General features: G+C 39.9%; 1 protein-coding gene across 1 annotated transcript in view; it reads right to left on the bottom strand.

Moving 5' to 3' along the window:
- CMC1 (C-X9-C motif containing 1) overlaps positions 1–15,399 on the bottom strand; it is a 44,911-nt gene that overhangs the window by 6,066 nt on the left and 23,446 nt on the right. The window lies entirely within an intron of this gene.

Below are 15,399 nucleotides of genomic sequence, written 5' to 3'. Positions count from 1 at the left end.
CAGGTTATCAAAATGTTTCTTTGGCTTTTAAAGGTGAATCTGACATTTCTTCTGTTCTTTCCTGGACTGTTGACATTGAATGTCCCTACATCAGCATCTTTAAAAAAAAAAAAAAATCATACCTCTGATCACATTTCTCAAAATGTCCTTCGTTTTCCCTGGGGAAAACCTCAGAAGCCTTTAAACGCTCATGGTTTGCATAGTGACCAGTTTGATTTCTGTTCTCTACAGGCACTTGTTTAAGTGCTGTGCTGGTTTGTACTAATCATCCCTTCAGGATGCTGTGAAGTCAGAAACGCCAGCAGGAGGTCCCTCTCACTCGTTAGCTCACCAGTCTGACTGGCTGAAGGCGCGATTTCCCGAGAACAAAACCCGAACTGCAATTGCAAACATCCCATGGCTTCAGGAGGCCCTGCTTGCAGTATGTGGCCAAGCACTGCCCTGAAGTGATAAAACTGCTTCCAGCTCTCTAGCTTTAACCTTACTGACACTTAACAACAGAGAGGAAGAATAGGAGCAGGTTAAAGGATACTAGGCATCCTCATATGAGCACACAAAACCTGATTATCCTGCTCTCCTCTCTTCCAGCACTTTAAAATCTCTCTGGCAGTTATGTAAGGAGTGGGGTATAAAACAGGTTTAGTTATAAATGTTTACCATAAACATTCTGGAGAATGCTGGTTTGTTTTTAATTAGGTTCTGTCTTGCCTCACAACCCTTTCATGAAAAACATCTCACTGCTAAGCAGCACAAAGAGTGTTAGAACTACTGGTTTGGAGAACAATCTCACAAAAAGTGCACAATAGTTCCAGATACAATCTCAAACCAAGAATTAATCTCCATCTCTGTAATCTTTACAATCACCACTCATTTCTCACTCAAGCAGTACCTGCACAAAGCTTTAGGGTACACAGCAAGACACCACAAACAGAGCAGATACAGAGGATATGATACAACCCCACTGTAGTTTAACACTTCAGCAGCTCTGAGCAGTGGTTGGAACACTCAGGAACCCTCAAACACTCAAACCGACCTCCTTCATGATACACCACAACATGATACAGAGAGTAGCTGCTCTTTCAGGGCACAATGCATCTTCTAGAAATCTTCTACATCCTCTAATCTTTAGCAAATGGCTTTCCATGACTATACAAGACCATGTCTGCTTTCTCCTTGCAAGCAGCAAGCTACTGAAACAAAACCTTAGGCATCAGTGAAATCAGACATAAATTTAGGCCAGTCTGCAAACTCACTGCAGAAAGAAATGTTTCAAACAAACGATCAAAGTTATCCCCACTATTTACAAATAAAAGCTGAATAAAAGGAGAGACAGAGCTCAACACAAGCGAAAACGCCTTGTCAGAAAGGGAAAAAAAAAAAGCTCATCCTTCACAAAATGAACCCTGATGAGGCTTTGCCAGGACAGCCACATATGTCCATCACTGAGTGCTCTGTGCACAGATAGGGCCAGATCCAGTACTGCGTCAGCAAGCTGCAGGTGCCTACCAGTTACCACGGAAACTGGCCACGGACCCCTCTCTCGTGACATCCTATCTGACACAGGTTAGCCCCACAGGCTCCTCGCCACACCACAGGCTGTGTTTAAGGGGATGCACACTGAGCAAAGGGCTCTTCTCAAGGCTGCAGCTCAGAAATAGTTCACTGACCAGTTCATTGCTGATTCGAGGCCAGGTTTCATCTTATTCCTCTCTCTCTCTCTCAAAGCTTTGTGCGTCTGCTGCAAGGCAAATCCCAAAGTTTTGGGCACAGTTGCTGACCATTTTAAGTCTCCTTATTTTCACAGCATTACAGCCACACAGAGAGATTCTACCTGCTGAAGCAAGCTAGCTATTTAGTACCTTCTCTAAATCAAGCAAGTACGTATGGCCAGACAGTATCTTTGCCAAGACCAAGGTCTGTTTTCAACTGAACAGAAGCTGAACAACCGTATTTGAACACAGAGCAGTTCAGCTTTGCCAGTTTTCACATAATATGTAAGTGATTTTTCTACGGAGGGAAGACCACTTTGCTCCTATGATTTTCAGGGACAGTGACAGCTTTGTGGCTGAGGTCAGTGACAAGTGACCCCTCCACGGACTGACTCTTCAGCAGGGAGCACCTCAGGCCCTGAGCAGCTCTGGGACTTTGGTCCTTGGCACCTCTAGATCCCCAATGGCCCAGGATGCAAAACCTGTATTTCACTGGGTCTCTCCATCTCAACTTACGTCCTTGAGAAAGCAGGACATGGAGAACATGGAGAAACTCAGCTGCTTTTATAGATCCTGGCACATGCAGGGTCACAGAGCCTTTAAAAGGGAAGAAAGAGCTTTTAAAAGCCTTCTAAAATTATTTCTGACACTGTCTGGAAATGCATCATTATTTTTTATAAAAATCCTATTCAGAGATTTTGTATAATTTTGTTCAGATACAGAATTACAGAAATCATGTTGGAGGTATCAAGAATTATTTTTGAATGTCAGATTATTAATTAGTATGTTTGATGGTTGATTAAGAATTGCTTTAAGTTACAGAGTATTCTCTTATTAGAGCTTCTTTGATAATTAGCTAGAAGGTTGACACAGTAAAGAACTGTTCACCAAGATCTTTACATAAATCTCTGCTGAAATATAATCAATATCTAAGAAGGATGTTTTTCTTTAGGGTTTTTAATAGCCTTTTCCCTCAACTCTGTTTTATGACTTTACTACAGGACAATATGGGAAGCAGATGGAAACTGAAGTGAAACTGGGCAGCAGTTCATTTATCTCAGAATGAAGACTCGACAGTTGATTTCCCCTGCCTATGCAAGCAGTCAGAGAGACGTGCAGTAATCAGCACACTGAAGTGTTGATTATCAATTTTTACAAGATCAAATACATTACTAGAAAGTTAGTTACAGCAAAGTTGCATGGTATGGAGGGTGTCCACCAACAGATGACCTGGTACATAACACTTCTTAATTTAAAGACAAGAATATAAAAAGCCACGGTACTACTCGTTTTCATCTCAGAACATAGTCAGAGGTTTGAGAAGTATTTGTTCTTATATGATGAAAATAAAAACTTGTAGGGCTTTGACTCAAAGGGACAAACCAACATCTGGCATAACACAGAGCCACATCTCTGCTGCATAAAGATAATGATTTTCTTCCAAGCCACTAAAGAAGACAAGGTTAAATTTAACACTCCTAACCTCAGTATCTGAAACCTACAAACAGTGGACAACAAAACCAAGGCACCATATTTAAAACACTACACAGCCTACAACCTCCCTCCACCCCAAGCAGAGGTAGGTTGGTCTCAGATTGTGTTTGTAGGGGATTTTTAAAACTAATCTTTAAATACTTAAAAGATACTTCACTATCTCTTTCTGCAAACACAAAGGTCTCTCCTTGTGCAAAGCAAGAGAAGAACGAAAGTGTTTGGTACTGACAACCAGCTGCACAGGAACTGTGTTGATAGAACAGTGCCAAGGGGTCCTTGTTATTCTTTTCAGTGTATGAACTGTAGGCAGTACAAAGACTATTTCTGAAGTTCATTTTTTACAGGTTCAGATTACAACAATACTTGGCAGTTTCATACTGATTCCTGTCACAAAGTGCTGTGCAATTATAATATTAGAACTGTAGCTTTACCAATCATAACTATGTATCTATTTTGCAGATGTTCTTGTACACAAAACAAATGAAATATTCCCCATTATCAAGATAAATTGATCCTCTCAGGTCTGGCTCCAGTTTATTTAAAGACTTTACAATTTTACTACTTAAGAGAAAGTCCTACAGAGGTGTTATCTCACCATTTATATTTTCTCAACACTTATGATACTGCTATCACACTCTTAAAATAAAAAAAAAAGCTTGTATCGTGATCCGGACCAGGCTTGTGCTCTATTCCTGAGGTGGCTTTTTGCTTTTAAACAGAAAGGGAAATAGTTCTGTCCAACATTTAGGTAATTCCTTGAGCTCTGCCATTTGGTGGAGAAAAGATGCCCCAGTAACACTGGGGACTTGGGGGGGGTGATGGTGGAAGGAGGAGGAAACAGTTCTCCTTAAAATGTAAGCAAGTACAAGATTTTTAGATCTACATGTGTTAGATGTATATAAATATTAAAGTGATACAGAACATTATGAGCAATATTCAATGGTGAAGTTGTTCCTCTTTTTATTTTGGTATTAAATTGTGATTTACTAGCTTGTTACTTCGCAGTTACTCAGTATGCACAGAACAGATCACTGGTGAATTTAATGAGCCAGAGGAAGTAGTAGGGTGCACATGAAAAGCTTGTTTTACATTGTAGAGTGAGAGCTATTTGATATTTCTAACACAGTACAAAAGAAAGCTTCTCTGTAGATTGCTCATGGTTCAGTTAACATCACTGAATATCTAATACCTCCAACTCAATTAATTCTCACCTGATTAAGATCAGTCTGATATTCAAACTAAATCATCTCTCCAGTCAAGTAGAAATCAATATTTCTGATTTTACTTTTAAATTACAATAACAAATAAAATACATGCATAGTCAGTAAGCCAGGAATAGCTTTCCTATTCTAGTCTACTATGGCATGCATAACAGCTGATTAAAGAATTATTCTAATTTGAGGAACAATATATATAAGACAGATTAATTTGAATAGAGGGAGATAGCATGAAATAATTCAATGCATCTTATATAGGGCAAAGAAAAAAATTGACATAAAATAACCTTGATTCTTTGAAATTAACTTCTGTTATCAGATCAAACACTTTGTCTCCACAAGTATTCATTTGCTATAACATAAAAATAATCATATACTTTCCCTTTTCCTGCCCATCACCACCCCAAAAAAGCTGCTACATTTCAGCTTCTGTAGCTCCAACATACTGCTGAGGGCACCTGTATCTGTCCTGGGGCAGATGATCAATATGCAGTAGCACACAACACAGGACTGGGGAGGATGGACAATTCCAGGAATTTTAGGAAAGGGATATTCACGGTGTTAAAGATCTCTCCTACGCACCTTTTCCAGGGTGCACTCAGCACTGAACCCCAGGACAGTAGACCCTTACAGTGAAGAATTTCTTTCTTATATCTAATCTACATCTAACCTTTTTAAGTTTCAAGCCATTACCCCTTGCCCAGATAGCATAACTGTGATCTGCAGAGGAAGAATGTATCCACAAAACCCAAGAACTGTTTCTATAAACACATTTCCTTGGGGTAAAGAATATGAGTTATATCCTAGAAAGAAATCTGAACGCTTTGCTTTAGAGGACATATACAGATGACAAACTAACACACGGAATTGGACCAAGGGCCCATTTGTCCTGTGTACCATCTTTCTCAGAAGCAAGTAATAGCTGCTTCAGAAAGAGGTGCCAGAAAGTCTACGTGACAGAAGAACATTTTCTTCCTAGCCCCTACCAACTATAAGCTTGGCTTATACCTTGAAGCATAAAGTTCTCACCTGCCTCTCAAAACCCTTCCACAATGGGTCTTATCTGACGAGCCTCCAAGAGAAGAAGAGGAAGAAAGAGATTAAAAACCAGCCCAATACCAAAGGCACATGCTAGCCTGAATCTCCCCAGCACCTGTCAGCCCCTTCAGTTTAAGTCCTGCTGAAGTCCCACCTACTGCAGTTGCGGTTATCTGTGTCATACTATGGATGCCTTTTTCATTAGCAAGCTTTCAAAATCCTGCTGCAAAAATTAATTGGCCTCCAAGTATCCCTCGGCTGGATGTGGAATAGGCCAAAGCAGCGGGGAGGAAAGGCACTGCACAGGTCAAAAATGTTTGGGGGGTGGTTTTTGTTTTCAGAACTATCCAGGTACTGGCTCTGTAAATGCCACTTGGAAGCAAGTCTTCAAAGTTTTCAAATCTAAAATGCACAGATATTACATGTCTCTGGGTTTGGTCAACTGCCCACACCTGGCAAGAACATTTATTTTCTGACATTACAGCTGAGAAGGGGCTTTCCAAATGAATACAGGAAATCAACGGCTTATTTAAACTTGATTTCAAAAGTCACAGGAAAAAATAAGTTTGGTTTTTTTTTCTTTATTTGTGGTGTTTGTTGGGTTTTTTTAGAAACCACAGTATCATACCAGTTTTGAACACTCCTGTAAGGCATGTACGGATTCTCCAGCATCACTCAGTTCAAAACAGAAGTTGCTGCTCAGCTGCTTGTAGACATAGAGAAGGCCAAGGTACTCAATGAGTTTTTAGCCTCAGTCTTCACCAACAAGAGCTCCAGCCATACTGCCCAAGCCACATAAGGCAAAGGCAGTTACTGGAAGAATGCAGAACTATCCACTGCAGGAAAACATAAGGTTTGAAATCATTTAAGGAACCTGAAAGTGCACAAGTCCATGGGACGTGCCGAGGTGCATCTGCAGGTCTTGAGGGAACTGGTGGATGAAGTTGCCAAGCCATTACCATATTTGAGAAATGCAGGAAAGCTCCTGCTTAGTGGAAAGGGGGAAATGTAACCTCCATTTTTAAAAAGGGAAACAAAGGAAGACCCAGGGAACTACAGGCCGGTCAGTCTCACTTCAGTGCCCGGCAGGATCATGGAGCAGAGTAAAGTAATTAACAGACACACACATGCAACCTCAAGGTGCTTCTCAGCTCTTAGTTCTGCTGCTTGGGCAGGGACAGGTCACCTCTCCTCATTCTCTCTTTCGGTATCCGTGCTGCACACATGAGATCTGAGGCAAGTGACTTTTGGGGGGGTGAGGCTTCGAAAGATTAATCTTTGTTTTCAGTCTGATAAAGATTCCAAAGGCACACAATCCGCTTTGACTGGGGAAGTGTTTTCCCAAGTAATAGAGAGCTGGGAAAGATGTTTCTTAAAAAATGTACACCTTAAAATATCAGATGATCCTTTCCCGATGAAATGCTATGGTAGGCATTATTTGTAGTAATATGCATTTAGTCACAGAATTTTGACAGAACTTGGACTTCAATAGCAAACAGAGCTTTGGCACAGATGATGCTGAGGAATATCTGTCTGTTAGCTTTACTGTGGAGGGCATGAGCTTGACCTGATCTGATCTCACATCCTGGATTTCCAGACTTGTATGCATGTGTATACACACATCTCTATAAATATATGCACATACACACACTTACTTTTTTTTGCCCCAACACACAGAAATACAGTACAGTGCCACATTTATGAAGCAAGTTCCAGCTCTTTCAGGGCTAAGGGACAAAACCGCCTGCCTCTGACTAGGCACAACACTCAGCACAGCAGTACAAGGAGGGTTATGTTGTCAGAAGCCAGAAGAGAAACACCAAAGGCATAACTATTATGTATAAGGCTTTACAGTGACTGTACTTTGTCAGGCAGGGCAGGTTTAGGTGCTCAAAGATGAAAATGTGCTGGGTTAGTCAAATAGATTTGTTAAGAAAAGCAGAGCTCCTTTTCTTCCCACTGAAATTATGAAGAAAAAATAATGTCTTTTTAAGCAAAGTAAGCACATTGCTGTGAAAGTTTCCTTGGGTAGATCATGATTTGTCTACTGAAGATACTTGATTTAGGAATGTTCTGGTCAAGTAAAAGCACTGCCTTCTATGTAAGGTTTCAGGTAAAGCATGCCCAGTGAGCACAGCCACCTAGTTGAACTGCACTATTCCTAAAGAACCGCTTCCTTTATAGCTGCCTTGATTTCATTTTCCTCCCACCCTGCAGTAAGTATCCCTGACATCAAGCATTACTGTACTGGGTGCTGGAAGAGGCAGAACTGGAACAAATGCAAGTTCCCCCATGGCTACTGTCTGTCACTGCCTGCTTTTATATAAAAAAGTGCATCCAACTTGAGCTGCACAGAGAACCCTCGCTGCTGTGCATCCTCCCGCCTCCTCTGGGACCTGCAGAGCCACTCAAGGACAGTGAGAAGTTAGCATAACAGATGATCAAAAGAAACAACATCCCCCTCCCTGTGTCCCACAGTGACTGACTCCTCAGCTGGACTCCAAAGCTGAAGAGAAAAAAAGCGATTTATAGGAGACAGAATGGCAGAAATAGCAATAACCTCCTTCTGCCACACGGTGGAGATAGAGCAGGTCATTTACGGACCTCTTGACGAGGCAATTACACAAATATTCCACCACACCAGCTCTTACAGTGTACTGCTTCAGGGATAGCTTTTCCCCCCTCAGTTCAATTTACCGTATTTCCAAAAGGATGATTTTAACTCCAAGGTCCAATACCGAAGTTGGAAGTAGCAGCAGTAGTTCTCTCTCCTCTGAACATCCTCTAAGCAAAAGTGAAACTGTCTTCAGGGATCAAGATGGGGAGTGGCAGTGGGATGGGGCATACAGAATAGGATCAAAATTTCAGACCTTCTCATAGACATTAAACCGAAGAGATAATGACAAGGCTATTTAGAACAATGCAAGACTGGCAGCTTATTACATACAACCTTACTTGGAGCAGTTCTGTTGTGGACCAAAAGCTTGCCTAAAGAGAGCAATCAGCTGTTGCTTCTAGAAGGGAGGAGAACGAAGTCCTAAAAATGATCAACCCCCTCTCCTCTAACCTGCCACGTCTTCTGTTCTGGTGCATTGCTCCCATGAATCATTCTCTGACCAGCACATTGGGCATAGACATCAATCATCAGAGAAGGGAGAAGGCAGAACTGAAGACATACAGCTCTGCTGATAAAGTCACTGGTTTTGACAAGGAAGCATCAGGCTGAAGCCCTGATGTCATGCCCAAGCATACAGCAGATACAACCAAGGAATGCTTCTGTTATGCTACTACCTGTTGGAACCAAACAGTACCAGGCCAAAGCATTATACCTGTATAAGGGGGTGTAATAATAGACCTGATTCAATAGAGCAATGAAGAAATGAGGCCATTTCGCCAAAGCAAAGGTTCTAATTTTGATGACTGTTCAATTAAATACTTGTTGACAGAGGGTTTACAAACAAGCCTCTGACAAATCCACAACGCAAACCAAAATCCACCAGGAACCAGCAGCTATGAAAGTCCCTCAAAGAGGAAGAACTGTTCTTCAGTGTAAAGCTTAATGGACAAATAGCATAAAAATCTGTGTAATGCCAAAGACTTCACTGGGACAAATCCAGACCTAGTTTGGTGTAACAAAGCCTTGGGGACAGCGTTCTAACTTCTAACAGCTGACTATACTGTGTTCCTCAAGCTGTACTTCTACATGTACTGAGGACATGTACACAGGTACTCAAGCTTGGCAGCAGGTGCTTGTTTAAGTGCATCTACTCTGCCTGCTCCAAGCATCTTGTTTCTGATACAAAAAGATTTGAGAGTAATACAGTCTCAACACTGTTATAAAAGAAACAGCAAAAATACACACTTAAATGTGGTTTCCATATTTAGAAAAAAAAACCCTGCTCTTTAAAAAAAATATTTAGTGATTCTTCAAGCAAGGGAGTGTATATATATATATATATATATATATAATACATATATGAACAAGTATTAGCATGCATCTGCTAAAAAACTATTGGCAGCGGAGACATTAAAAGTTTAGATGAGGAAAAAATATATATGTATATGATACTTCGTACAAAATATCGTATGCTACCCAAACACAAGAGAACTGCTCTGGTATTGTCAACTGCTTTCTAAAGAAGGAAACAAAGTTTGCTTCTAACAAATTCAGCCAGGGCTCAAGCTGCTGTAAAGCAAGATGTGACAGAAGACCCAGTGACAGCTGAGGACACTAAGAATTCAAAGCATCATCAGTGGCAAAGACACCAGCAGAAACTGAGGGTCTTAATGCTGCCATTACTGTGGCCTTCTCAGTAGAACTAGTACATCACTGTCTCAACTTTTGGTCTCTCATGTCTGATTAGGACTGAAAGCTCTTTGGAGTGCATCCTGACTTCTACATAAGGATCTTTTCCAGCTTATGACCTCTCAGTGCTGTGACTGCATGACAGCAAGTACATCGGTACACTTTAATTACAAGAACACAACCTGGCTAAAAATGTTCCCTCCATTTTCTGGGTTCTGAACTAAATGAGCTTTATCCACTGAATGCAGATGTACACATGCCTCCACCACCACAGATCTGTCAGTATGGAAGTTTTCCCAAAGACTTCTCTCACCTTTATTCTGAAAAAAAAAAACAAACCAAAACCCCAATCCTCCCAAAAGCTAGCATATGCTGTATTAATGTAAAACCCCTAGAGGGCAACTCAGCTTCAATTTCAACCTGCATAAATATTCAGCTTTTTAACTAGTTTACAGATTATGTAAACTATTTCCTTCAACCTTGGGTTTTTTTTTCCTCATTTAAAAGAAATGAATCCTTTTCATTATCAAATCACACTACTGCTGCCTATTTAGTGTAAGCTAATCACCACTGCCAACCCAGAGACAGAGTTCTCAACCCAACAAAGCTCAAATGTGTGCAAAAGAGAACAATAAAGAAAACATATGCAAGGGCCTCATTTAAACAAAGACAGAAAACAAGCATATGAATGTCTGAAATCACGCTCTTTGCATTAAAGACCTTTAACAATACATCTTGTTTATTATCCAGCTTAGTATTAATTTATTGCATGGCATCTGTTTTCTTATATAGCAGGCTGGTTGCAAGTCTCAGATTTAGGGATTTAAGTTTATACTGTTGAGATTATTTGCCTATTTTCCTCTATATACTATGATTTAAGCCTTATGTAAGTATTTGAGGACACACACACGAAAAGTGATGAAACAGGAAAAAAGATGTCAAATTAGCCATGGAAGAGAGCTTCATTTATTCTTCAGTCTTCAACTGAAGCCCAGCTCTGCTGCTAGTGGTGAAAAGAAAACAACAGACAACCAGGAAGTAATTTGTGCCATGAAAGTGAAAAACCTTCACTTAATTCCAAATGTTCCCCCCAGATTTTAAAATTGCTAACTCCAATATCTGACTGAGCCTTGTTTGCAATGAAGCAGCAGGCATCAACTGCCTTGCCCCTGCTTTCCACCCAATCTTGGTGGGAGTTGAAAGGCACTTCGTAACCTGCCAGTCCACATGCTCACAGGACCTGCAGACGCACTGATGTTTAACATTAGAGGAGGCACTAACAAATCACAGGACTCTCAAGTGTCTCAAGATAGGCAGGAAGAAAACAGCTCAAGGGAATCCTTCACAAATGCTCACAAAGCCCAAGGGTTTCTACATGGCTTCTGCAGGAACTCAAATACCCTAACAAAAATTCGTAACATAGTCCTCCTTGCTTTATGCGTACTAATGCAATGCCACTTATATAGTGACCATGATAGCTCTCTTCCAGATACGATCTTACCCTCATTTACATGTGCTAACAGAGACTAAAAATGACTACCAGTGGAATTCACTTTACCTAATTTTAGCTGCCCAAAATTTACATGTCTCACCTAAAGCTGATCCTGGGAGTACCTTCTTGTCCTTGACACAAAACTGAGAGACAGAGTGCAAGCTACTTCCAGAATGCAGTTAGGGCTCACCTAAGATTTAAATAGGACGACTGGTGTAGACTAGACATAACTTTCAGATGACTAGAACTGGGATGAAATGTCTCCCCCCTCCTACATGACTTAAGAAAAAATCATAAAGGAGAAGTTCAAGGAGTCCACCTAAGTCTCCAAAGGTAGTGCTCCACTCACAAGGGTCCCCTCTCAGTATGTACTTCATACCCCTCAGCAGTATGAAGTAACTGCTGCCCCACTGGAGCTTTGAAAGACTGCAGAAGGGAGAAGAGCATGACTAGACACTTTTTTATTCAGATTCAACCCCACTGATTGCTTGAAATAAGTTGATCATTCTGACTTTTTGCCACAAGTTCAGCTAAGGCTTACAGACTCGAGTGCTGGAGAACCATTAGTACAAAACTTGCCCAAGTTAAAAAGTTAACAGTGCAATCAGTTAGCGTGGACACATAAATGACTCATTACTATTGCACTCTCTTTATGGATGCCCACAACACATGGCAGAACCTGAATTTCAGTACACCAACTTTGTAATCAAATTTAAGATACTGACTGTATTACATTAGTAACTAGGCAATTCTACCTGCTTCACATAAAGCCTTTGTAGACATTGGTTCAATTTAGCCTTTATGTGAAATGTACCTAGGCAGACCTGAAATATGGTCATGCAAACACTAAATTACCTTCAAGTGCTTTTAACACACTCATAGAGGTGATCTCTTCCCCCTCCTTCTTACAGCGGCTGAATTAGCTTTCAGGCAAGTCAGGTCATTGCAACTCAAGCACTAGGGCAAGGCAGGTCAGTAACATCAGCTCTGGAACAAACAGCACTGCACTGAGACTGCTGCTTATGCCTCAGAATTAATAAACTTTTGTGAACTACAAGCCTTGGGTAAGACCAGGAACGCAAACTAGGTTGCAGTAATAGAACTGCTGCCTGTGGAATGTTGCACTGTTTCCTAAGCTCAACTAGTTATCATCTAGAAGAGAACTTCATTCTGTGGTCATGCCAATCCAGCAATTTTCCACAGAGACAATAACGTATTTTTGCATTTAAAAATCCACCATGGAATCTTACCTTTCATTAACAGCAGCAGTAATAGGATACTAATTAAATTCAGGTACATAAATGCACGTTGGAATATGTAAGTTGTTATCTAGAAGAGAATGGAACCAGCATATTTAACTTCAGCAAAAAATAAAAAAAATTCCTGCACTGATATTTAAACAGCAAGAGAAGAGAAGACAACAGGAACAATTCATCTGAATTACTGGGCTGCTGGAAGAAATCAGCTAAAGCAAAAGTTGTCAGCTCTGTTAAACATCTTCCTTCTACAGAACTGCAAACACTTATTTATGGGGCTTGCAATCTACCAAGTGTTCTCTGCCCAACAATGAATGTTTCTCAAAAGTTTATGGTCAGTCAGTAACCATTATTTACATCAATATGATTGAAGAGTGAAGAGGACAGATTCCCCAAGCAGTATTCTGTTTTAAAACAACTGCTGAAGTTTCACAGTTACTTAACGGATGAAGTGTACCAAAATGAACTTAAACAATAGCCTTGCTGAAGCAAGAGGATTCTTTTCCACACCATTCTCACACCCCACAAAGGACTTCAACTTCCTCAAGCTGTTTTAAATGTATAAAATGAAAAAAACCCAAACCATCACATATACATGCATATGCTTTTAATTTTCCAACTAAGTGTAAGATGAAGACACCTCTTACGAAAGGAAAGCTGAACTATTAGCAGTATTACTCAATGGTAATGAAGCATCATTGGATGTAGATAATATATTTTAAATACAGGACACTGGACAGAAGTCACTGAAGACACCACAGAAACTCTGAGCTCTGTTAGTATCCTCTTAAAAGATTAATTGTTAATTACTAATTAATTAGTAAGTAAATCTTTGGTTATGTAACCATAAGCAGTATACAGTTTTTTATTTTCTATATTCTATGGAAGGCAATGGTAAGTTTCTGTTTATTAACTAGACACATGTTGAAGCCTACACTAACATAACAACACGGAGCACTGCCTGTAAACATTATGGCCTGGCAGAATTTTACCCTGAACTTCAGAGTTTTACCATGAAGATAGGCATAGCTAGAAGGAATACTCCCATCTGAATCCTGACATGCTTGCCCTGCTGCACTGGGTCTCACTCAGCATGCCACGTTTCTTTAACCATGTTGACTTTTGCTTTCAAGTATCTCCCTCACTGGCATGCTCTGCAATCAGGAAAGAAACAGAATGGATGTTTCCTGCACACCCAAACTTCATCCAAGTTGCACTGTTGGGGTAGGAAATGGGATGGCACGCAAGCAGGCACCATCTTCTCCTGGTTACTATTGTACTATCGCCATAACCAAAGTGGGTATTACAGATAAATTAATGCTTGTGCAAATCTTGTAATACATGTTTTTTCTGTATTTGGGAGCTCAAATTCTTCAGCAATGTTACTTTTGTTATACTTCTTAAACAATGAACAGAAAGTATACTGTAGATTGGAGAGTTCATGCACATTAAGGAGGAGCATTAAAAAAGAACACTCAAAATACAAAGAAACAAGCGGTAGAAATCAGGACAGATGAGGAGTGACAAAGATTATTTACACTGGAAAAAATAAAGAGTACTTTTCATCACTGGCCTTATGAATTGTTTTGACTGGTCTGTCAGATTCACTGTAGGAAATTATTACCACCCCAAAGGCAGAAAAAAAAGAAGTAATGGGCAACAAAGTATAGTATTTGAAGTCATTCTTCTTTACTAGAGATCATTTTTTCAACCTGAAAGCACTAGTTCTCCCTAGTTAGTTCCTCTCTAAACATCATTTTTTAAATTGTGACATTAAGTTTTTGTCTGGTTTTCTTTCTTCCTTTATTTTCAATTTTCCATTCTCACAAAAATAACACTATAGAATGCCAGGGTCCAACACCTTCCCTAAGCCACCTCAGAAATTCAGTGGTATAAACAGTTTTCCAAGATGGTTAGCGAACAAGGCTTTTATTTTCACTTTGCTTTCTGCCATTTTTGCCTTTTTTAGATAAAACAGATTGTTCTATTTCTTCCATTCAAACTGCCACTTTTGGTCAGACCACTACTCAGAATTGCCTGAATGTTTGAGAATATAAATGACTTGATACACAAATAAAAGTTAGTTTAGACATTTAAGAAACCCCAAAACTTAGGAAAAAAAAAACAAAAAAAAAAACAAAAAAAAAAAACAAAAAAAAAAACTCACCATGCTTTCAACAGTAAAAACTAAGCATTGGAACATCCTGTCTATAGAAGCTGCAACATAATTCAGGCTACAGGACAAACACAGGGATGATAGCTATGGCCACAAGATAAGATGATGGCATAAAGAGTCTTCTAAGTCCTTTCCAGCCCTGCATTCCTCTTATGCTTGACTGATTGAAGTGATTTTCTAGAGTACTCAGGTTTGGCAGCCTTTCTATGGAATTGAAGCTAATACTATTAAAGCACAGTTAGAACAGCTAGACTGCATCAAGAAATTCTGCTTTCAACTCTCTCTTATGTGCTTGCACTTCCTATACATTTCCCACATTCAGAAGTCCTTTGTGCCAACATAAGCTGTGTCTCCATGAAATGACTTCTAGAAGGTCTGACAGTCTACAGCCACAGGTGGTATTACATCTCAAGCCACACCTTTGCAGTGCTTTTTCACCAACTTCACAAGTATCCCATTACAGCAAGCGTATTATCTTATTTCTGTCACCAAGAAACAAAGCAAGACCTGTATCAAGCCAGGTATGCAAGTGTAACAATGAGTTTATACACATAGTCAGACTGTATGATGTAGTGTTTCAGAAAGAACTATTTAAATATCCTTACAATATGCTCCTGATCTGGATGCTTGGAAGGTATATTTAGTTTCTATTTTTAGAGGAAGGAATAGAAAAATTACTAGATACTTCCTTGAAAGATTCTTGATCACAGG

The sequence above is a fragment of the Pezoporus occidentalis genome, unplaced genomic scaffold, assembly GCF_034315485.1.
Source record: "Pezoporus occidentalis ecotype Australia unplaced genomic scaffold, CSIRO_AGI_Poc_V1 ctg80, whole genome shotgun sequence".
In the NCBI taxonomy this organism is placed as follows: Eukaryota; Metazoa; Chordata; class Aves; order Psittaciformes; family Psittacidae; genus Pezoporus; species Pezoporus occidentalis.
The sequence above is the reverse complement of the archived record's forward strand: the minus strand, read 5'-3'. Positions and strand labels throughout refer to the sequence as shown.